At 53.6% G+C, this 22,567-nt stretch overlaps 1 protein-coding gene and 1 long non-coding RNA gene across 11 annotated transcripts in view; both read right to left on the reverse strand.

Moving 5' to 3' along the window:
• PRRC2B (proline rich coiled-coil 2B) overlaps positions 1 to 5,741 on the reverse strand; it is a 49,660-nt gene extending 43,919 nt beyond the window's left edge. For 6 of the 10 annotated variants that reach the window (XM_027471078.3, XM_027471082.3, XM_038188133.2 and 3 more), the window contains exon 1: positions 5,484 to 5,741. The gene's annotated coding sequence lies outside the window, so the exon portion shown is untranslated. Of the gene's footprint in view, positions 1 to 5,443; positions 5,463 to 5,483 lie in introns of those variants that run through there. The other 4 variants (XM_027471081.3, XM_027471079.3, XM_027471080.3 and 1 more) reach the window with 2 other exon arrangements.
• A 1,364-nt stretch (positions 5,742 to 7,105) lies between these two features.
• Positions 7,106 to 15,141, reverse strand: LOC119713074 (uncharacterized). The gene is made up of 4 exons (XR_005259918.2): positions 13,396 to 15,141; positions 10,372 to 10,416; positions 8,341 to 8,446; positions 7,106 to 8,238 (listed from the first exon to the last, which is right to left on the reverse strand). It is a non-coding gene; the product is annotated as an uncharacterized lncRNA (long non-coding RNA).
• Positions 15,142 to 22,567: the final 7,426 nt, after the last annotated feature.

Genomic DNA, 22,567 nt, shown 5'->3' on the forward strand with positions numbered 1-22,567 from the left:
AGCCTGTGGTTCACACGCGCTGTAGATACCCGAGCTTCCAAGGAAGCATTACTCGAGTTTTCCCAATTCTCACAACACCAGGGCAGTGCAGCATTTCCCAGCAACCTTCCTTACAGGAGCCCCAGTCGCAGGAGCCATTTGCACTACAAACAAAAGCTGAGGATGCTAAAAGGGATCAGATGGGGAAAAGGACACAGGTACAAAGCTGTAAAAACCTGCAAGGTGAGGTGCAGCGTGGCTCAGTGCTCTGAAGACAGGAAAGGTCTTAACTGCTTTTCGAGGGAGCTGAGCAACTCAGACCACGCACGAGGCATCTGCACTATGCTGAGCTGGACAGGAAGCGAAAGCATTTCACAGATGCTTTAATTTACAGAGATATTCTCGGTGCATAACTGACAAGGTGTGTGAGCGTCACCACTCACATTTTCCAGACAGAAAAATGACACCAGGGAGCTACACAGCTCTGCTGAGCGGCAGGGCAAGAAACAAACCCTTCTCCTCCAGCTTTGTGGGGCTGGAGGAACCACCCTCTCCATCACCTCACCTTCCTAACGCTGCGTGGCCCAGAGCAGCGCCAAGTCCTGGTCCAGGGGAGGTGTGCAGGAGCAGGTCTGCGATGCTGGGGCAGGGAAAGCTGCTGCCACCTCCTAGATGAGCGACCCCACGCACTGCTTGTCCTACAGCAGGATCACAGCCGTCAGTAAAGCAACATTCTGCTCAGATGCGGAATGCTAATGCTGTAGGAATGCTCAAATCCTGTGAAACCACTCCTAAATGACGGGCCGTGAAGTTTCAGTTGCTAGGTGGGAGCTTGATGCTTCGGTTATTTAAGAAAAAAGATAAAACCATACTTTGCACTATTCCAGCCGTGAAGAAACATTCTCAAGCATGTCCCTACTCCCCTGCCTGCTTCACAACCCACTCTAAACTCTGAACAAGAGCACTCAAGGCTTTTGTACGGGCTCCCAGCCCACATACAGGTAGGAACAGCTGAAGAACCTACCCCACTGCAGAACACTTCCAAAAAAAAATCACTACATTCCCACACAAGAAGTGCCTGTGGGAGGCAAAGTCCCAATGCAAGCTCTTCAAACCTGCCTCTACGCGCTCCTTGCAGCGCCAATCACAGCCAAACGTGGTGCCCAAAATGTCTCAAGGGCTACCCAGGAAGGATTCCTCTGTCAAACCTCTTCCAGCAGGGCACTAACTCTGGAAATACTGCATAGTTTACTCCTCTTAAGTGCCACTCATCTAGAATTCAAAGGCTATTGAGGATGCTCCCAGCTGCTAATTCAAGCCCCTTGTATATTCCAAGCACAGCACTGCAACAGAGGAGTCCTCTTGGCCAGATGCTACCTGCCACCAGCAAGTCCTCACTTTCTTGGTCTTTTTTTTTTTTTTGTCTTTGTACTTAAGCCTGGCCCACCTTTCCTCCTCTTCCACTTTTACATGTTTCAGATCACACCATTACCTCTTCCCCTGCACCCAAAGCACGGCTGTTTTCACCAGTCCTCCACAACTTCATGCCTGCAGTCTCTTAAGATGGTTGGACTCGATGATCTTGAAGGTGTTTTCCAACCTAGACAATTCTGTGACTCTATCCAGAGGTAACAGTGAGCTCCTGCCCCTTCTAGCTTACCAGCACTTTCCTGAACATTCAGATGTTCAGAACCAGACACTGAAAAAGCAGACTGGCGCCCTGCAGAATGACACACACACCTTTTCCCACCTCAAAACCTCCGTCTGTCCTTGCAGACCCCACAGCACTGCAAGTCAAGCAGCTTCAGAACAAACCAATGCCACAGGTAAACACGGAACAAACCAGTGCCACCAGACCAGCTTCTAGACCGCTTGTGTTACTGTACCAGGGATTCCAGAGGGGAAAAAAAAAAGAAAAATAAAAGAATTTGTGGCTATACACTTCTGAACAAGTTTGCTCATGGGCTCCTACTTCTCAGTTGCCTCTGCACAGGAAGCACATGCTCCCAGAACATCCTGAATACAAGCACAAGTTGCTAACTGAAGAGAAGCCCAAGGTACATTTCAGCAAGGCTTAATGTAAAATACAATCTGCTTCAGCCCCAGTTTTCCTCCTGGGGGAAAGACCATTTCAATCAAATCAGATGGTTTCCGCATAGATCTGCAAAACCACCTTCAGCAGGGGCTTTCCAGGAGCACACCATACCCAAATCACTTCGTTTCAGCAGTTAGAAACAGCTGTTCAGTGGACGGAAAAAGCTGCACGTCCCCGGCCTTTACCTGCTCACAGTGCTTTCACCTCACTGCCTGATGACACCGTCTGACTTCTGCATTTCTTCTGTTCCAAATGACAAACTAGCGATAAGGAGCTGTGAAATTATCGACCTATTAGGAGAATGAGTCAGTGCCACACAAAAAACAAAGCCCACTTATAAGGCATGATTAGTTGAAGAGCGAGGCCGGATACTGAGCCACCACCATGCTCATCGCCAAGTCGCAGAAAAAAAGGAGGAATCTAGTAAAGAGAAGGATGACCACAGACATCCAGTCCTTGCAATAAAGCCTCTCCCTCCTCACCCTGAAGTTACCATCCTGCATTCAGCAAGTTTCTGCTGCCCTTGCTGCTTCTGTATCTACAACAAGAAAACATGCAATTACAAGTGGAAAAAGCCCTGCCACAGCCAGGTCTCTTTGTACACGGCAAGTATCATCATAAAACAGAAACTGAAAATGCGTGCTATTATTTTCGGTGCAGCAGCACTTAAAGTTAGCCCAGCTCGCCTTTAAACACCTCCCATTACTCAGGTGAGCACAATGAGGGCCTTGAGCAACTCACACTGCTGGACCTTAAACAGGTAGCTCTGTAAGGGATAATCTAACAGGCACTGCATTGTGCAGCTCAGGCACACTGCAGGCGCTACGAGACGCGCCAAAAACATGGTCCTGGGATTTGCCAGCTGCACCTCATATGGGAAAGCCTGCAGGACACGGTACAGGCGTCAGGAGCTATGCAAAAGCATCGGCACCAGACACCCGAAGAGCGAGGATTTGTCTTTACACCATCCCTCAGCCAGGGACCAGGGCGCGTTGCGTCAGGCACGAGAAAAATAGAGCCTCTAATGCCACCCCGACTCTTAGGAGGAGGTTGTTCACACAAATTAGCCTTTGAAGTTAGGTTTTACAGAAAGCTTTAATAAAAGGCTTTATTAAAATGTCACTATAAAAGTTAAATCGTTTTAATAATAATTCTTTAGGAACATTACTCATATTTATTAAAACTAAAATACTTTTAAATCCTGCCTCTCCTTTCCAACACTTACTTACTTTCCCTTCTTCATCCAGGTTGGCTGAGTTTCATTTTTTAGCTCTCATGCACACACAAAAATAGAAAAAAAAGCCCACAGTTTATCAAAACACATACTGTAGGACCAAAGAAAAATGTCTCTGAATTTGAAAAAAAAAGTTGGCTCCTTCCGTAAAAAATAGCTCTTATAGACTAAAAATAAATAAAAATTCCATGCAAAGTGACAGGCACCATATAATAACAACTTCGGAAACCTGTAGAAATGCCTATGTGTTTTACTAATTTTTAGGAGAAAAGATGTCTGTCCAAGTCACATAGACATGTTTTCTGATCAGTGAACACAGCTGAAGATGTCCTAAGACGTGTGACATCTACTCAAGACGTGCAGAACACCAGACCAGTGAAAGCGACTGGGAATAAAAGAGGCATCACCTTATGCTCAACGTGGCTATCGAATTAAGCACCAAACCAAAATACAGCTACCAGCACGCATACTAGGACTGGCTGGAGGAAACATGTAATTAAGAAAAAGAACACTAATCTCAAGCAGCATTTGTGATTTTGTCTGAGTATGATTTTTAATCTGAACTTTTTAACTATAAAAAGAAAGTACTAGAGAATTTCAAAGAGGTCACGTGGAAGAGGTCTTCTTTATCGTTCCCCCCAAATACGTTTTGCTAACTGGAAGAACCTCTTGGACTACGGTTCTGAAAGAAGTAGCATCACCCATGTACCCATAAAAATCTGCAGGAGCCTGACGGAACCGAGGCCCACTTACAGTATTTCGTTTAAACTGAGACATGCAGATAGGTATTCCAACCAAGAAAAACAAGGTCCAAAGCAAAAAATAAATAAAATAAAATCCTTTCCCTATAAAGTTTGATTCAATCCTGAAATGGGAGGGATGCCTTCCCTCCCAGCCAGGTACAGCAGATGATGAAGCCACTGCTACCTGCTTACATTTAATACCTATTCCTAGAAACAGAACGACTTAAGGACCAAACACACATGTTTATCATACGTTATCGCCCCAAACACCAGTAACGCTAATACACAAATATTTGATGAGCTGATACTCAAGAGTATCCCACCTTCCTGATGTTTGGAAGACAAAAAAACAACAGCGAAAAAGCCACCAGAACAAACCAAAACAACTTTCCTAACAAAACCCCGAACTCCCAGCTCATTCAAACCTGGTCAGCTCTGATTTCCCAGCCGAGGGGGTTGTCTGTAGTCACCTTAACAAGAAAAAAACAACAAAACCCCGCTAGCTGCTAACCAGCACCCTGAGCAAACCCTGAGCCCAGCACCTGCACCCCAGGACCCCTGTTGGGGGTGCAGCAGACACCCTCCCACCCCCCCGAGCTGGGAAACTCCTTCTCAAAGCACCAACACCTTTCCAAACCTATCTATCGAGCTCGCTGAGCCCCAAAACACCCCGATCGCATCCTCCTTTCCCCCAGCTGCAGGGTGAGCCCCCTCTTTTTCCCCCCCTCATGGTGGTGGTGGTGGGGGGAACACCCGGCCTCGCAGCCTGTATTTTTCATCTCTCGGCCTCAGGAAGCCTTTCGTGGGGCTCCCCTCACGCCAACAAACCCGGGCAGCCTTCGCCGTGCCATCCATCCCCCTTGTTTTTGCTGCACGGCGCGACAAAAATATCTTTGTGTCACCCTCCAGGCGAGGAGGAAAAAACAAGCTGCCTGCGCGGCGGGCTGCGAGGCCGCCCCCAGCCCCCTAGGGGGGTGTGTGTGAGGGTGAAAGGGGGGGGGCCCGGCCGAGGGGGGAGTCCCAAAAACCCCTAAATCCACCCCAAATCTCTCCCCAGGCCTCACAGCGCGGCCCTCGCTTGGGGAATGGGGGGGGGGGGGGGGGCGGCGGCCAGGCCCCGCATCGGCCCCAGACGCCCCCAGCACCCCGGGGGGGCCGCACACAATAAACAGCGGGGCCAAAGCAGCCCCAAATAACAGGGGGGAGCCCCCAGCGCCCCTATTTGTGTGTGTGGGGGGGGACACCCTCGGCGGGGAGGCCGCGGGGTGCCGCAGCCGCTGGCTCCGGCTCCATTTTAGGGCTGCCTCGTCCCACCTTCCCTCTCCCTCCCCCTTCTTCTTCTTCCTCCTCCTCCCTCCTCCTCCTCCCTCTCCCTCCCCCGGCCCCACTCACCGCCCTAAATACCCGCGGCCGCCGGCCCCCCGATACCCACCTGTGGGGGTGGCGGGGAGCCGGGAGCGCCTGAGGAGCCGGGTGCCGAGGGGCGATGGGCGCGGGGCGAGGCGGATGGCGGCGGATTGCGCGGCGGCGGCGGGGCGATACGGGTTCTCGCTGCCGCTGCCTCCTCCTCCTCCTCCTCCTCCTTCTTCTCCACCTCCTCCTCCTCCCTCGGCCCGGCCTGTCAATCCCGCCCGGGAGGGCACAGCGCCGCCTGCAGAGCCCCGCCGGCCAGGCGACTGAGGGGCGGCCCAAAATGGAGGAGGAGGAGGAGGAGGAGGAGGAGGAGGAGGAAGAAAGGGGCAGAGCTGAGCCCTGACGATTTCCTCCAGCCCCAGTCTCGCTCTCCACCCCCTGTCCACACAGAGCGGGCTCCGGCTCAGCTCTGAGAGGAGGTTGTTTCCCCGAGGGGGGATTTTTCCCCCCTCAGAGCCAGCAGGGCTGGCTGCCTCACCACACACCGAGCCCCTCACGGGGGTAATTAAGAGGGGTTGGGGGCGGCGAAGTCACCCAACGCACCCCATCCCACACAGTCTGCCCACAAAGTGCCACACGCAAGCCCCAAGTTCGCCCCCACATTGCCCTACAGCAGTCCTGAGCTCAAACCACCCGCCCTAGGGGTACCTTCAAGGGGGTTACAAGAGACTTTTCCTGAAGTTTTTGCCTCCTTGTTGAGGACAACCTGGGCAGAGCAGCAGGGCAATGGCTGTTGTGGGGATTTTTGTTGAGCCAGAGCCTTTCCCTTTCCACAGACAGCAGTGAAGTCAGCCTGGCATGCCTCCCTGGTTCTGTGGGCAACCTGGAGGAACTGCCCCCTGGAAGGATCTCACTCCAGAAACAGTTAAATTTCTTTCATTCATGATGATGGAAATGAATGCAGCAGAGCAAAGTAAGCACTTCTATCCTGAAAACAAAACAAAACCTAACCTTACACAGCCATAAAACACAAGTAGCCTCATGAGGCAAGCCTCAAGCCCCACAGGCTTGAACAGAGACGCAGGTCAACGCAACGTGAGCAGCATTCCTGGCAAGAAGCTTGCACTAAAAATGTTGTAGAAGTTGCCGTAAAGTGCGGTTCCTCACCCAGGGCATCTTGTATAGCTTGGGAGTTGTCTCCTCACATGCAAGGCCAAAATATTTTCCCCTTTATTTTTCCCTTTCCTGTCCTGTAACACACATGGGTGCTCAGCAGTGTGACAGCTTACATTTTGCAGTGAAAGGCCAGGCTGTAGGTATAGATGCATTTGTTGGTTTTGTTTTTTGTTTGTTTGTTTTTAGAAATTGTCCAGCGGTTTTTGAAAATGACAAGCAGGCCATTTTTAGGGTGGTTTTGATTAGAGAAAAGTCACTAAAATCCTTAAAATCTGGGCTTACTTAACATTTTCAAGATCTTTGCATAGATTACACGATACATTCCCCTGCTTTGCCTTGAGGGTGGCCCTGAAGTTTCTAAATTCTGCCTGTTTTGAACCATCTTGGCAGGGGCCACCACAGTGACAAAAAAGCCTCCAAAAATCATGAAGGAATACTAGATCACTCCCATACATGTAAATACACATTATACACACACGCATATAACAAGCACCTGGGCAATCTTATTTAAAGAACTGGCCTCTTGCAAACGCCCTCTTCAGCTTATTCATGGGTCACCAGTCCTGTGCTGTCATGCTGTGTGCCCTTCCCTATGAAGGGAAGGTGCCTTTAGAGGGCTTTTGCAGCACACAGCCCTGGTGCTGCAGGGGAATGGCCCCCACCTCTCCCCAGGCTTACAGGAGCAGGGTGAGGGCTGGCACCTGGCTTGGTGCTCAGGAGAGATGTGTCTGATCTCAGTCATCAGGAGTAGTGCAGAGGGAGGAAATGTAGGAACAGCTTTCTGGACCATATGGGATGTTCCTACAGTTGATCTGCACGGCTATTGAAGTTGCCAGGCACTGAGCTACCAAGAGACGCACAAGCACTGCTAAAAACCATCATCTGGCTGTCAGATCCCTTCCTTCTCTGGATAACGAAGTATCACACTGCTCCTGCCCATCTCATCTTCCATGCAGCACTTTTTTCCTCTCTGGAGACAGCAGGCCAATGCCCTCTGCTTCTGCTCTTACAAGCACTTGCATGGAGAGGCCCACCCTCCTTGATACTACCAAACTCCCACTCACCCCAAATCTCTGGGGAACCAGGGTATTAGTCTGGCCTGTTCGGTTTTCTTTCTCCATCAGTCTTCTTGTCTGGCCAGACAAGTGCACACATGCACACACACACACACAAATAAGAACAGCTCTTCTAACTTGCTACCTACCCGTCCAGACCTCACTGTCCTCCATCAGCAAAGCTACAGGTCAGCCAAATTTCCAGAGAGGGCCTCTGATTTGGGCTGCTGCTTTTCACATTCAGGTGCCCTACCCTGCAGCACCATGCTGTTTCACAGCCCTTGTCAGCAAATGAGGAGGAAGAAGAGGAGTAAGCCATCTTCTGCTATTTGTTGTTGATGCACAATAACAGCAAACACCCAAAGGCATTAATGCTGCCCTTCAGGAGTCGGGCACTGTGGGATCCCCCTTGCTTTCAATGACTCACGCAGCCACCTACAACCCAAACCATCGGCAGGTGACTCACACAGGCTTGTCCAGGTCAGCGCTATGCACACCTGCTGCTGTAATAAGCACTTCTCTGAAGGTCCCTTGTGCATCTCCAAGGCAACAATCCAAGGCCAAGGGAATAGATGTGCCAATTAAAGAAAAAACTAATGCAACCTGTTGTGGAGATCAAAGGACAAAGTAAACAAATGAAAGACAATTCTATATTCATTATCAGGTGTGTACGCTGCAGCTCCCACAAACTGACAGCTTCTTTACCTGTGTCTCACAGTGCACTGAGGGCATCTCCACGAAGCTTTGTAAAGTCTCATGGCTCAGGACTGTACCGGGGCTGAGCTCTTCTTTGTTCAGAGATGGTCACCATCTGAAAAGTGTAAAGATGTTCCTATCACCGAAGCAAAAAGCATGGCTGCTCTGCAACCTGGTCCATGAGGATGACACCAGACCTTGTCATAAAGTGATGAATTCCTGTGCCACTCTGAAAATCCTGCAGCATCACCTTTCACTTGCCTGTGTATAAATGAGAATGGGTTTAACAGGAGACCTGGTGTGATTAGACCCACAACAGACTACAGTGAGCAGGGTGAGGATAGTGAGAGGAGATTTGGACAGACTGATGAATGGGTTTCACCTGGATGAAGTTTAATGCACAGCTCTATGTAGGATCCATTCTGGAAGGACTGCTCTCCCACTCCGATTTTTGACCTCTGCCAGACTGCTGAGCCAATTTTCCCCTGGACATGAGAGTCAGAACCTCCTGCTTCCCCTTCCCAGGATTAATTACAAGTGAACGCAGGAACCCTGCTGTGTGCTTCATCCTTCCACTAATTAAGAATCCCGTCAAATAGAAAATAACCGCTGCAGAGGGCTTACAGCCCTACCATAGAATTTGTATCTACAGAAATGTCTTGTGCTCTAAGGCTTCCTAGAAATAATTGAATTACTATTATATTCTGCAGCTTCCTCAAACATTTGCTCTACATCTATAAATCCTCAGCCATGGACTGCATCTTTCAGGGTTGTTTACAGCAGAGCAAACTGAAGGCTAAATGCTCTTACGCTATTTTGCTATCACTTTGCTCAGCTGTAAATGGCAGCCTGCAGCATAAGACAGCCCCTTACTGTCCTTATGGTCATTCACAAAATGCCACAATCCATTTGCAAAAAAAGCAAAGTGATCCTGCTCCATACTCCATCCAGAGGCCGTTCAGCACACACACAAGGCATGCATTTACCTTATGGGGTGAGATCGTGGTCCTTCTACTTTTTCCATCCATCTCAGACAGCAGCCAACATCAGCTGCTGCAGAAGAAACGTTGCGGACAGTTGTGGAGTAACCTGTCCAGGGCAGAATGTGCTTTCGAATCCCACAAGGGAGGAGCTGGTTTATGCCCTGAAGTGTGAAAATCTATTGTGTCTAAATCAAGAAGTGCCTCGTGCTTGCACTGACTTCATTATCTTGTCTGAGGCAGCTACGGGGAAAGTCAGGCCCAGGACTAAGTGGATGGGGCCTTAGGACCCAAACCCAGTCAGGAAGAAGATGAATAGAGTTGAGCTGTCAAATATGTGAGGTGGGAGAGAAGACATGAGCAGCTCTGGCAGGTCTCTGGGTTCCCGTTTATGATGCTGTGTTATCCAAATATAAGGACACGCTTTGGAAGATAGATCTCACACAGAACAAAGGGACCCTAGGCCTCAAGTATAAAAGGCTTCCTTTTCCCCCTCTTAGTTTAGACCTAATATCAGTAGAGATGGTTCCATACAATTGTTTTTAAGAAAAAAGAGGTTCTGATGAGAGGAAGCTGAAGCCTCTCACCTCTCTAAGCTCAGATACAGTATGAAATGTGGGGAATGTGAAAAGAGCATGAAAACTGAGGAATCTTGGCTTTTCCTCCTAACTGGGTTAAATCTGATCAGGGAAAGCAAAGACTGCAACACTGTGCTCATTTACACTAAGCTGTGGCATGGTCCCCTCTGTGCATCTAATTAAGTGCCTAGGGTCTTGCCATGCAGTTACAGCAGCCCTGCTCTCAGGCCTACTTGTTAGAGTTTCTTGGTAGTGTTTCTTCATTTTTTTTTTTCCCTCCCACAACATTCATTGAATACCTGACTGGTTCCCAGGGTACTGAATTCATCTCAGGCCCCGAGATTGTTGAACCATTATATGCACAAAGATTTATTTTACAGATGGGTGTGGGGGGGGGGGGGGGAAAAACATGCCCTGTGGAGGGGAAAATACAAAAGAGAAAAGTAAACCACAGACTTTAATCAAGGTCTTCAATATTCTACCTGAGTTGCTTCAACCATTGGGAAAATGTGTTCTTGCTGGTGTTTCTGGAAATAAAAAGAAAAACACTACATGTCAAGTTTTCATTGTGTATCAAAGGAGGGATGTCAGAACTTCACTGTTTTCACTGAAAAGAACCTTTCTTTCCCAGCTTGCTCTATCCCATCAATAACTGCAATAGAGAAATCCTCTGGTCAAACACGACTTGTCTTTTCCAGACCCATAGAAAAACAATCCTCACAGCTACCCAAAGTCCTCCTTCCCTCAGAGTGTCATCTGGTTCTGGCATCCCTGGCTGCACGCTCTCCCTCCTTTCCCTGGCCAGCTGTGTGTGGAAGGGCAGCAGTCTGGGTGGGTTGCACTCACTTCCCATCTCCTGTGCATTACACAGCCAGGCTGGCCACTTCTCTCCTGTGCTCACAAAGGCAGACGGCCACCCTCTTGGGGTGCCAGCACCCAGATCCCCTCCCTAGAGGCATCCAGAGAAGGTCTGGCCACCCCCAGGTCTAGGGGTCCCTTCTGTCTGCCCCCAGCTCTCCACCAAATCTCACCACCAAGACAGGACAGACCCACTGACTCCAGTTCCTTCCTACTGCAGGAAGGACTGGGGGCCCGAACTGGTCTGATTTGCCTTGTTTTTTCCCCCCCTCTCACAGGTGAGCAGCTCTTGCTCTTGTAGCTGCTGAAGAAGTTCCTCTTCTTTATTCCTTTGTGGCCTATGGGAACCGCAGGCTCTTCACGAGAGCAAGATGCCATCGAAGCATTTCCGTTTGCCAGACTATTGTTTGTCCTTTTAAAGTCTGCAGACCTATGCTGTTCTTAGTGAGTGAATGCTGGCTGCCTGAAGGATGAAATAAAATGACTATTTAAGGCTCTAAAAAAGGAAATCATTTAAAACAGGGCTGATTAAAAGGAAGAAACTATTCTTCCAATGAGAAGTGGATTGCTTTCAGCTGGCTTTAGTGCTGAGCTTTGTCTGCAATGAGGATCAAATACCAGTTGCCTGATACTGCAAGTATTTTGGAGGCACTTCATCAGCCATCGCTTCAGTTTTTCCCTGGGTGTAACTGCAAAACAAGGCTACAGCTTCTGCTCATCCTGGCTTCGTGATTTTTCATTTGGCTGCGATGTTCAGAAGCTAACAAGGCTGTTCTCAGTCCAGATTTAAAACCCCAGTCTCCTTTTTACTACAGCCACTGGGAAGCCTTCCCACAGCCTTGATTGCATAAATAGGAAGAGGTTCCAGGAAAAAAAAGAAAATCAAGAAAATTCAAGAAGCCCCATGCACCTTCCTCACAACAAAACTGTTTATATATTCTTGAAAAGACTCCAAAGACTGTTGGTGACATGCTGGCATTTCAGCACACTCAGAGAAGAGAAGAAACCAGGGAGATGTAGCTGCAAATACTAAAGAAGTTTCATCAGGCAAGGACCTTTTTGTTCAATACAGCACTTGCCACCAGAGCATGCTGAAAACCAGTTAGGAGTGTCTGCTTTTGAACTTAGCACCTTTGGTTAGCCTCTGTCAAAATCTCTTTTTTTCAAAGAGTTTGGAGGAGGAAATCAAGACAAATATGGGAATTCAGTTATTTGACATAGGATCCTAGAAAGCACATCTCAAAGCACAAGAAATATTTCCGAGAAAGGCAACACATGACTGCCTTAGCTCAACCTGTCTGACTTTTACAGCCATTCATAAGCAGGTCGCTGCATTAGGCAATTTTATCAGCTTTATTTGGCTCTGACTTGGAGATCAGCAATCGTCCCAAACAAAGCTAGAGCCAAACCTCTGGAGAACTGATGGGGATGTTTTAGCAACAAAAGCCACTTTCTCTTGAAAATGCTATTTCACTTCGGTCTGTCCACTCATAAAAACCACAGTCTTCTTTGGGGACAAACTCAGCCAAATATTTCAGGCTGGAGTTGGCCACAAGGCCTGCACTGACAAAGAGGTGCAGACCTCCCAGAAAATGAACACACAGACAGGCAAACCCATAGTCACCCCAAATTTATTAAGGGTATTTTGAGGCACCTTAAAGTAATTGATTTTTGCAGTGCCTGATATTCAGTCGAGATTTAAACCAACACAGTTTTGCTGCCTGCCTTGAAGCCCTCACAATGACCACAGATGTGGCAGGAATGCAGGCTTGGGGACGTGTTTGGGTTCACGGTTCCAGCCTTCAATCCCAACCATCTGATTCCCCCGCTCCATGTGCTGCGAGACAGCTGTTGTTTCGCAGTTCAAAAATATCTCGCTTCGCCCCGCCGAAGGGAACGATCAGCTGCCTCTGAACGTGATGAAGCTGATGAGAACGAGTGATTTGGGGAGAACTGCAACCCCTGCTGCAAGCGAGCAGACTCTCGCTGTCCCTGACAAGCCTGCCTCTGATCTGCAACGGGATGATCACAGCCCGGCCAGCGTGTGAATCCTGCACACATGCAGACGGAGCTGACAATTTGTGGTTAGCAGGGGCTGTGGGATTCGCTTCCAGAGCCCCCAGGCAAAGGTCACCGTCTGGAGCCTCTCCAGAGCTGCAGCATCCCCCTTTTTTTCCACAAAGGATTTATAAAAAAACGCTTTAGCGAGCCCTTTTTCTCCTGACTACTTTTGTCCCTTCTGCCTCATCAGGTCTCACCGAGTCCCTTATGAGCTCAGTCTCTTTAATTATTACCGCGCTTCCTAAATATTCCAGCGGGAGCCGAGTACCTGCTTAGAAAGACGCACTCCCGACCCGAGAAGCTTCGGCCCCAAAAAGCCGGGATCTCCCTGTGCCCTGATAGGGAATCCTTTGGGATCAGCTCGACCACACCGGCCGGGATTTCTCCCCCCAGGACCCCCCCTGGCAGCCCAGCGCCGTCCTGCCTCGTCCCCGCTAGAGGGAGCGACAAACCCAGCCTGGGAGCCGCCGCCGGCCGCAATCCGGCCCCGGCATCTCCCCGGGGAGCACCGGGCTGGGGTGGGATGGGATGGGGTCGGGTGGGATGTAGGGGACAGCTCGGTGCCCCCCCGGGGGTCCCGCACCTACCGACTGTCCCCGGAGAGGAGATCAAGGAGATGAGCGGTGGTCCTGCTGCTGGAGACCGAAATCCTTCGCCCGCTGCTGGGTTGGGATTTGGGGTGGGTGTACAGGGAGAGAGGGGGGGAAATTGGGGGGAGAAAGGTGGAGGGGATGGGAAAGGATGGAAACAGTCCTGGGAGGGAAATGAGGGAGGTGGAGGGGGTGGAAGAGCAGCAGGGAGGGAAGGGAAGGGGTCGCACTGCTGAATTAAATCTGTGTTGCAGAGCAGTCCCTTGTTTTTGGCCATCTGGTCCTGCCAAGGGGCAGAGCAGGATGGAAATGGCCACAATGGTGATGGAGAGCCCAAATACCCTTGCTCAGGACACAAAGTGGAGCTGAGGTGCTGATTCAGGGGAAATTCATGCTGCCTCCTTCCCTAGCTCTGGTCCCCATCAAGGGCAGGGGCCAGTCTGCCTGCTGGGCTCACAGGAGACCAAAGGAGGAGGACCAGGGATGGAGGAGAGGGACAAAGCCAGGAGGAAAATAAGCCATGGACGGAGCCATTCCTCCAAGAAGGGCTCGGGGAGCTCCTCCAGGGCCCAGCAAAGAGCCCAGCTCTGCCACGAGCCACTGGGCTGGGAAGGACACAGCCTCTGCAGGGGGAGGTTGGAAGGGTTGGGGATGCTCTTCCAAGTGCCAGGGGATTTATAGGGGCAAGAGCAACACCTCAGCCTCTCCGTCAGGGCTTTGCAGAGCAGCTTCCCAGCAGTTGTAGCACATGAGGCCTGCGAGTAGAGAAGGGAGAACCAGAGCAGGAGGGAAGGAAGCGAGCAGGGAAAGGAACCAGGGCTCCAGCTGCACCCGAGGCTGCCCCAGGCCTGAAGGTGGCTCCCACTTGCCAATTTAAAACCTGCCCAGGGAGTGCTAATGAACCTGGCTAATGAGCACCAGCTGCGGTAAACAACACCTGGCTCACCCTCACCCCAAATCACCCCGCAGCTCTGCTGAGGCCCCTGGGGTCAGTTTGCACGGTGTATGGGGGATGTGGGGGGGGGGCACTGCTGCCCACCGGGGCACGAGGAGGCTCGAGCATCTCTGCTCCGTGCACCCCAGGGCTGGAATCGACCCCGTGTTTGGGGACCCCTGGTGCATGAGGGGGCCAGGAAGGTCCCGGTGTGCTCCAGGTGGAACAGCCCAAACCCGCACTGTGTCATCACCATGGTTTTGCTGAATGTGCCGTTCCTTCCCCTACATCCCACACCTACCTGTAGGGTCCCCTGCAGCTCCTCTCCTTTGCCTTCGCAGCCCTGGCAAGAAGCGTGGGCAAAAAAAAAAAGGCTGCGACCAAGGAACAGACCCCAGCCCCTCCGTATGGGCACAGGGACTGGGCACCACTGGGGGCTGCAGCAGTGGGGCCACCCCACATCTCCCAGTCCAGGGAGGGGGCAGGCAGGTGGCGGTCCTGATGCTGTGGTCCAGAAAACCCAGCTCAGCTCCTCTGCAACTGGGCCTGGGCTGATTTTAGGTACAAGGGAACAGGGGACCAGGGACAGGGGTGCGACGAGGCTAATTTCAGCAGCACCGGGAGCCTCTCCTGTGCTGCCAAGAGGCACGGGGGCCTCGGGGGCTGGCTGGGAGCCTCACACCACCTCTGCCTTGCCCTGTGGGTGGGGATGGGACGTGGGGGCCAGCGGGAAGGAGCCCCTGACCTTGCCCGGGGTGCGCGTCTCGCCTGGCTGCGGAGGAGACAGGTGATGCCAGGGCTGGCAGGCGCTGCGGCAGGAGCACAGCCAGGGGGTTATTAATAACCTGCTGAGTCAGGGGGGGCTCTTGGGTTTCAGGATCACAAGACACAGACGCCAAGCGGCTCAGATGGATCCCCCCTCCCCTCCCCATTCCTGATTTTTTTTTTTTTTTTTACATTGACGGGGACAACTGTGAAGCTGGGTGGGGGCTGCAGGCGGAGCTGGGTGCCCTCGAGCATCACGCTGCCTGCAGGGCTGCCCAGCCCCGTCCTGACGGTCCAAGTCACCGCAAGAGAGGGACATTCAGCTGCTGGGACATTCAGCTGCTGGGACACGGTCGGTCACTGGCTCCTTGCTGAGCCCCAGGAGCTACGCCAGGATATAGCAGCTCTAGGAGCCCAGTTCCCCGTCAGCATAATCAGATCGCATCGTCGGGAAATAAATGAGCACGTGGGCTTCACTGGCAGTCCTGCCTCCCTGCAGGATCATTGCTGCAGCCCCAAATCAGGCTGTGCCAGGGGCTGGTATCCCGGTGCCACCCAAAGGGATGGAGCCAAGGACCTTGTGAGATGCCAGGAGAATTCGGAGGATCTTGCAGACGTGTACTTCGCAGTGCCTAATTGCAGGAGTTTTCCAAGGGATAAAAAGCTGCAGGTTATGGGGCAGCTCTCGCTGCTCAGACGTCCCAGAAAGCATCTTGTCCCATCCTGGCTGCCACAGGGTCACCTGCACTTCTGTTGAAGCAACATGGACAGGCCGAGGTCTGCTCAGGGATGGCGATTCCTTATGTGTGGCTATGGAAAAGTAGTCAGTGGGGTGGAACAGATTAACTTTGGGTGCAGCAACCGTGGTAGCAGCGTGCACCTCGCACACCGAGGGACCCCATCGCTCCCTCTCTGTGCCCTGGCACCCGGCACCGCCGTCTATTTTTTCCCCCGGGACAGGCCAAAAATAAGCCTGTCGCACCCCTCTGCAGCAGCTGCTGGGGACATCACGCAGGCCACGCTGCTTTTCCCTGGCCCCTCTGCTGTCACAGCTCTCACACCCCGGCGCCTGCAATTGCTCTCGCCGTTGCTGCCACTTGCAGTGGCTGAAATAAGCGAAGTGCTGACGCTCTGCTGGCCTGCTGCGTCCCCGGAGAGGTCTCGTTTCGTGGTATCGGGCTGGCTGAGCAGCCAAGCCCCATTCATTTCAATTAGCCCGATCGCTCTCAAATCCTATTTACCTTTATGGATGTGTTAGCATCTCGCTGCTGCCTGCACTGAGCCCAGATGAAAGGGCGAGCAGGAATACGTGCGGGGCCGTGCAGATACCACGTGTGAGCCCTCGCTGCGAGGCCAGGCCGAGTACCGAGCACAGACACTGATAAAACCCTATCAGAGGGACACAGTGAACCTCACGTAGCCTGGAGCAGCCTGCAGCACTAACCACGGCCTGGCGAGGAGCTCCGGCTTTGGGCTTTAAGCATTTCACACTGTAGGAGATGCATCCGTGGAGAGATACAAGACAAAAAAAGGCCTGGGGTCCTGTAGCCCCGTGGGTCTCCTTTCCGACGAGGTGCTCCCTCCCAGCAGGACCTGTCCTTAGGTTCATGTACCTCATTAGGCTCTTAACAATCGTTTACCATCGCGACACATTCCAGCACTTAAATAAGCTCCTTGAGAGGCAGAGATAAGGTATCAGCCTTCCTGTTCATCTTGCCAGTCTGTCTGCAGCAGATAAACACGTTGGGCAGCAGGAAAAAGGTTATCTAGAAAGGAAGCCGAGCAACGGCTGCTGTTATTGCAGGAGGCTTTGAGAAAAGGAACGCCACCAGGAACCCCGCAAAGCCTACAAGTCCTTCCCGGCGGGACTTGATTGATGATGGATTGAACCCAGCTCAGCCTTCCTCCCGGGGCAGGGGCATCCTCCTGCCCGGCCGAGGGCTCCCGAGGAGGTTGTGCTCTCCCAGGGGGAGGCGATGAGCGAGGCAGGTGCCCCCGAGCCTGCTGCTTGCCTGCAGAGCAGGGGGATGCTGTAGGGTCCCTCCGTGCCCTGGGCACACCTCTCCCATCTCAGCGAGCAGGGAGAGCGGGAAGGAGTTTGGGACAATCCCCGGACTTCCTTAACCTAAATATCGCCTTGCGTTTTGGGGATGGGGCAGGAGAACCGACCTGTGCTGGGGGGTTCGTTTACAGCCTGGTAGGAAACTTGCTTTTCCTTCGGATGGCAGCGTTTTGCTTTAGTGTCTGGTCTGGGGTATGTTTGCTCGTTTGCAGGTGCAGGAAAAATTGTGTAGAATTTACAAAAAGCAAAACCAAAAGGCTGCCATTTCCAGTCAAATTTGCAGAGCCCCTTCTTGTGATCAGCCAGGGACAAAAGACCCCAGAAAGCAGCTCCGTGGCTCAGGAAATGTCCCAGGCTGGGGGCTGCGGGGCAATGACGGGAGCAAATCCTGCCAGGAAGCGCCGTGGGTCTGCTCGGCCTCTTTGCCCCTCCGGATCCATCGTCTCCCTCCTGCCTCCCTCCAGACATCCTCCCCACATCCCTCCACGTGCTCCTCTACCTCACTGATGGGGTGGCAGCTCCGAGGTGCAAATCCCAGTGGGGACAGGGCACCTGCACCGTGATTTCAGGGGTGGATTCGTTGTCACCATGCGTGTGAGCGCTGCGCAGCACTTTGGTCTCTGGGCAAGTGTTTCGCTAGCATCCATCATCCCGTTGCTCTTACTTTAATTAATCTCTGCCGGTCTGGCTTTCCAGCGCTGATGGTCTCACACAAGCCTGCTGGTCCTCAGGGAAAGGAAAAAGTCAGACAGGGTCCCATGAGCGAGGGGGTGTCAGGGGAAGGGGACTCGGCAAGGACAGGGCATGTTCTGGGGAGAGGAAGCCAGCTATGCCTGGTAGGAATTTGGTTAGAAATAATTAAATCGGGTGAGATTCCAGGGCAATGCCCAGGTCCCCAGCTCCATCCTCATCCTCTGAGAGGCTCGGAGTGACCACACCACAAAGGGAAGAGCATCAGCGTTCCCAAGAGCCCCGAGCTGTGCTGTGGGGCCAGCAGGGTTTGCCGCAGGGCTGCCTGGTGCTGCGGTACGACCCCGCTCACCAGACCCACTGAGCCAATTTGCTCCAAGGCTTTAATTACCCCTTCATCACGGCCAAGCCTTGAATGAGATTCCTCCTAGCTGGAGAGGCTTCCCCTGCTTGGGTTTGCCAGGGAAAACCCTCCTCGGGGGGCTGGGGAAGTGCTGCCCCCCGATCCCTCAGCACCTCCCCATGGCAGCCGGGGCTGCTCGGGCTGCACGAGGTTAACGGTTTTATGCAACCCCTGCGATTAACTTCTCCTAAATCTGCAATTCTTCCCCGCCTTCTATTTTTATAAAAAGAAAAGGGAAGGGGGGGGGAGGGTGGTATTTACGGGGGATTTCGCTCACATAATGAAATAAATGTGATCAGCTGAGGGACCCGTAATCCGCTTTGACTCTTGCATCCCAGGGAATGGCCACGGAGATCTTCGCTGCTTCGAGTCCCAGCGAGGTGGGGAGCAAAGAGCCCCCCCTGTGCCTGCCCAGCCTTAGCTGGGTTTGGAAGTGTTAAGCAGGCAGGGAGGTGTCAGCCAGGGTCTCTGGGATGGATGCTGGAGGAGAACACCTCGGTCATCTGCACCCCTCTGCAGCCCGGAGCTGGCCCCGTCGCTGTTTGGGGCTCTCTGGCTCTGCGGCACACACCTGTACAAAAGGGAGGCACCATCCTGTTTCTTTAAGCTTTGCCCGATATATTACATTTTTAGCCTGGAAACGGCAAGGTCAGTCATCGCTTCAGTACCGAAACTGAGCTGAAAATCACGCAGATGATCTTCCTGACCGGGGAGAAGTGTCTGAAGCCCAGAGTGGGTTAAACCCATGGGTCCCTTGTCCCCATCAGAAACACCCCAGAGTGAGGAAGAGGGGTTCATTTGCCCAAGAACACCCAGCACAGGGTGAGCTAGAGCCACCACCCTGCTACTGCAGGGAGATCTTGTATTAGAGCCCTCCCAGCTCCCCCCGAGCCCTCAAAGCCCCCAAGCCAGCTCCCCACCACCGGCCTCGTCCTGGGGGGGACACGGGGCTTGGTCACCCCTTCCCCAAGGGACCACAGAGAGGACCCCAGCAGCCCTGGGCAGGGAGGGCAGCGCAGCCCTGATGCGGTGAGGATTTGTCCCACCACGTTTGGCATTACCGAGGCCACCAAAGCCCAAATCAGCGAGGTTCAACTAAAACACCGGCTTAGGCTGGGGAGAGGGAGCTCAACACCCCAGCCGTGATTCCCACATATGCCCACGGACATAATCCAGCTTTGCTACTTTCCCTGGCACCCTCTGTAGGTTTTTGTTTTTGTTGGTTTTTTGTTTTTTGTTTTTTTTTTTAATAAATTAAAATCCCTTTTTGCTGCCGAGCACAATCAGCGTTGGGGCGCGGGGAGGAGCAGCCCTGGCTGCACGCAGCAGAATCAGAAATGAAATCACCGCCACCGCTGCCTGCATCTCTCCTGCCTGCACGGACGCATGCGGCACGGATGGCAGCAGCCCCCCGAGCCCGTGCACTGAGCTTTCCTCCTCTGGGGCTTCTTCCTAACTCATCTGTTAGCTGAACCAAAAGTCAGAAGGTGCTCGGAGCCGCCTGGCTGCAGTCCCCCAGGAAGGAGGCTCCTCCCCGAGCCTCGCGTGGATGAATTTGGGGGTCTGGGGGTGCAGGGAGAGCACCCACAACCCTGGGCAGTCCTGAAGGAGCTCAGCCCATTTGAATTTTTGCCTCCCAGCACCCTGCTCCAGCTCCCCCAGGGCAGCCAGGGCTCAACCTCTGCGTGAGCATCAGCACGGGCTGCAGGGGAGTGGAGGATGAGGCCCCAAATTATTGTCCCCAGCTGCTGAGTTCTGTGTAACAAACCTGCAAGACCCACGGTGTTTCTGACAGCCCCTGCTAAATCTGAAGCGAGCAGAGAGCGCAGCCAGACGATGCCCCAGCACTTTGGCCCATGGGCAGGAGCCCACGGCTGATGGTGCTGATCCCCATCCCCATCCTATCCCATCCCATCCCATCCCATCCCATCCCATCCCATCCCATCCCCATCCACCTCTGGGGAGGGAGAAGCCCCGTGGGGCTGGATCCCAGCTGTAGGGACAGCCCCGCTCTCCTCGCTGCACACAGGACCCGGAAGGCAGGCAGCATCTGCACGGATCGAAAGCCCAAAGCCCGGGGACATTTTCCTTCCCCTGCTGCTGCGCCCTCCTTGCCGCTGAGCCAAAACACTCAGCATCCATCCCGGTGGGTGCAGGGGGGGGGGTGCTGAATCCCTTCCAGCTCCCCGCACAGCCTGCAGCAGGACGGCTGGCTGTGTTACCCAGCCTGGAAGCTGAGAACAGCCCCCCCCAGATTGCACCTTACCCACAGAGGAGCCAGGTCACCCTGACACCGCTCCCCCCCACGTCCCCCAGCCCCCACAGCTGCATCCCCAGGACCAGGGGCCTCCTGCCTGCCCCGGGAGCTAACGGGTAACCCAGCACATGCGGGGACACTTAAGGACACGGGAGGGCTCCCCCATCCCTGGCTGTTGCCATAGAGACAGAAGCTGGATTTGGCTGCAGCGATGCTGGCACCCTCGGCACAGCAGGGAGGAGCGCTCCAGGCAGGCTCCGCATCAGGCACGCCGTGGGTGCTGTGCCACTCGCCTCGGGGGCTCTGCCACAACCTCCCCGCAGCGAGGACGCCAGCATCGGGGCCACAGCTCTCCCAGCATCCACGCACCAGGGGCTGGGGGCTCCGGGGATGGTGGTGCTGAGGGGCTCCGGGGGTGCTGGTGCTGGGGGAGGCTGCCAGGAGCACCCCACATGGGAGCCAGCCCCGTCCTGCGAGCCCCAGCGCAGCCTGATGGCCACAGCAGCCTGGTGGAAGGAGAGCAGCGGCAAAGGAACCACAGCAAGGAGCTGCCCTGGGCTAATTCTGCAGGTTTTCCACCCAAACGAGTGCTGTGCCCTCACCATCTGGTATCTGCCTCACCGAGGTGGGATTTTTTTAAAACCTCTTGGTGCTAAGAGCGAAGGGGAGACTCGGCAACTTCAGGTGGTGCTGGCGGCCCCCCCAAACGTCCAGGGCTGCTGGAAGCAGGCTGGGGCTCCACAAAAACGTGCACATTCCCAGGCAGAGCCGGACCCTTCCTGCCCCTGCCCTCCCTCCGCAGGGCTGCAGCAGCGCAGCCGATGTCAGCGCCACGGCCAGGTGGAGCTCCTCCAAAACCATCAAGCACATACCAGGAAAAGACAACACAGGTGTGAGGAGACCCAGCAACACGGCTGTAGATGAATCTAAAAAGACTGAATAAAACCTAGAGGTTGGGGTAAAATACCTCCAAAGGGAGAGCTTCCTGCAGAGCAATCAAGGCAAAGCCTTCCCCTGCTCCTTCGGGTACCCACCGCCTCCAGCTACGTTCGTGCCGTCAGAGCTGCAGTAACACAGCCCTGTCCTTCCTGGGGTGAGCAGAAATTCTGCCAGGCGTAATAATGCCTGGAAGTAAGAGCAAGAACCACGGATCACTTCTCCATGTGGGTCTCCGCAGGAGGAGGAGAAGGTTGGTGAATGCAAACCCTGCAAATCTCTGCTCCCCGCCACAGCATCGCCCCCGTCCAACAAGCACGGGGGGGAGCCAGCACCAAGTCCCCCCCTGCTGCGAGGCCAGCTGCTGCAGCAACCCGACAGCCCTGGGGGAACGGTGGCACTGAGAGCTCCCTGTCCCCAAGGACACCACGGCACAGCCTCCCCAGGGACCCTCGCAGCAGGGGGGGCTCCGCGGGACGCTTGCCGAAAGGACGCGGTGGCCTCCGCGGTGCCCACGCTCCCGCTCGGCACAGAAAGTCACCGGCTCCCAGGGCTCCCAGCTGGAGACGCCTGCCAGGGATGGATTTTCTGTTCGTCTCCTTTTCATGTTAATTATCAAAGAGCAGCAAATGTTAGCAGCCTGCTACCGGCGTTATCTGCACGTCAACTCCTTCTCGCCGGCCTCCCCTGCAAGAAGAGGGCTCCCCAGCCCTGGGGAGGGGTGGGAGCATGGGACCCATCTCGTTGCTGCCTGGCATTGCAAACCAGGTGCGTTTTGCTCAGCTGGGATGGACAGGAGGACAGGCACATCTGCTGAAGCATCCAGCCAGGGAAGGTGCAGGGTCTGGTAGTGTCTCCTGCCACCTAGCAAACACCAAACTCTCCTCTAAAGAGAGGAAAACCACAGAGAACGGGATGGTTCTGTGCACAACATGGATTTTCTGAGCCAGTCGTGAGAGGTGAGCCATTTCGGCCACAACATGCTGAGCGTGGCCGTTACCTGGACAGCTGGGGAGAAACAACAAGGGGAAAACAACAGCAACAAGGGAAAGCAACAGCACCGTGTCTGTGTCACACAGCTGGCCTCCGTCCCTTCCCTCACCACAAGAACCAAGCCGGGCA

Source organism: Anas platyrhynchos, chromosome 18, assembly GCF_047663525.1.
Source record: "Anas platyrhynchos isolate ZD024472 breed Pekin duck chromosome 18, IASCAAS_PekinDuck_T2T, whole genome shotgun sequence".
Classification (NCBI taxonomy): domain Eukaryota; kingdom Metazoa; phylum Chordata; class Aves; order Anseriformes; family Anatidae; genus Anas; species Anas platyrhynchos.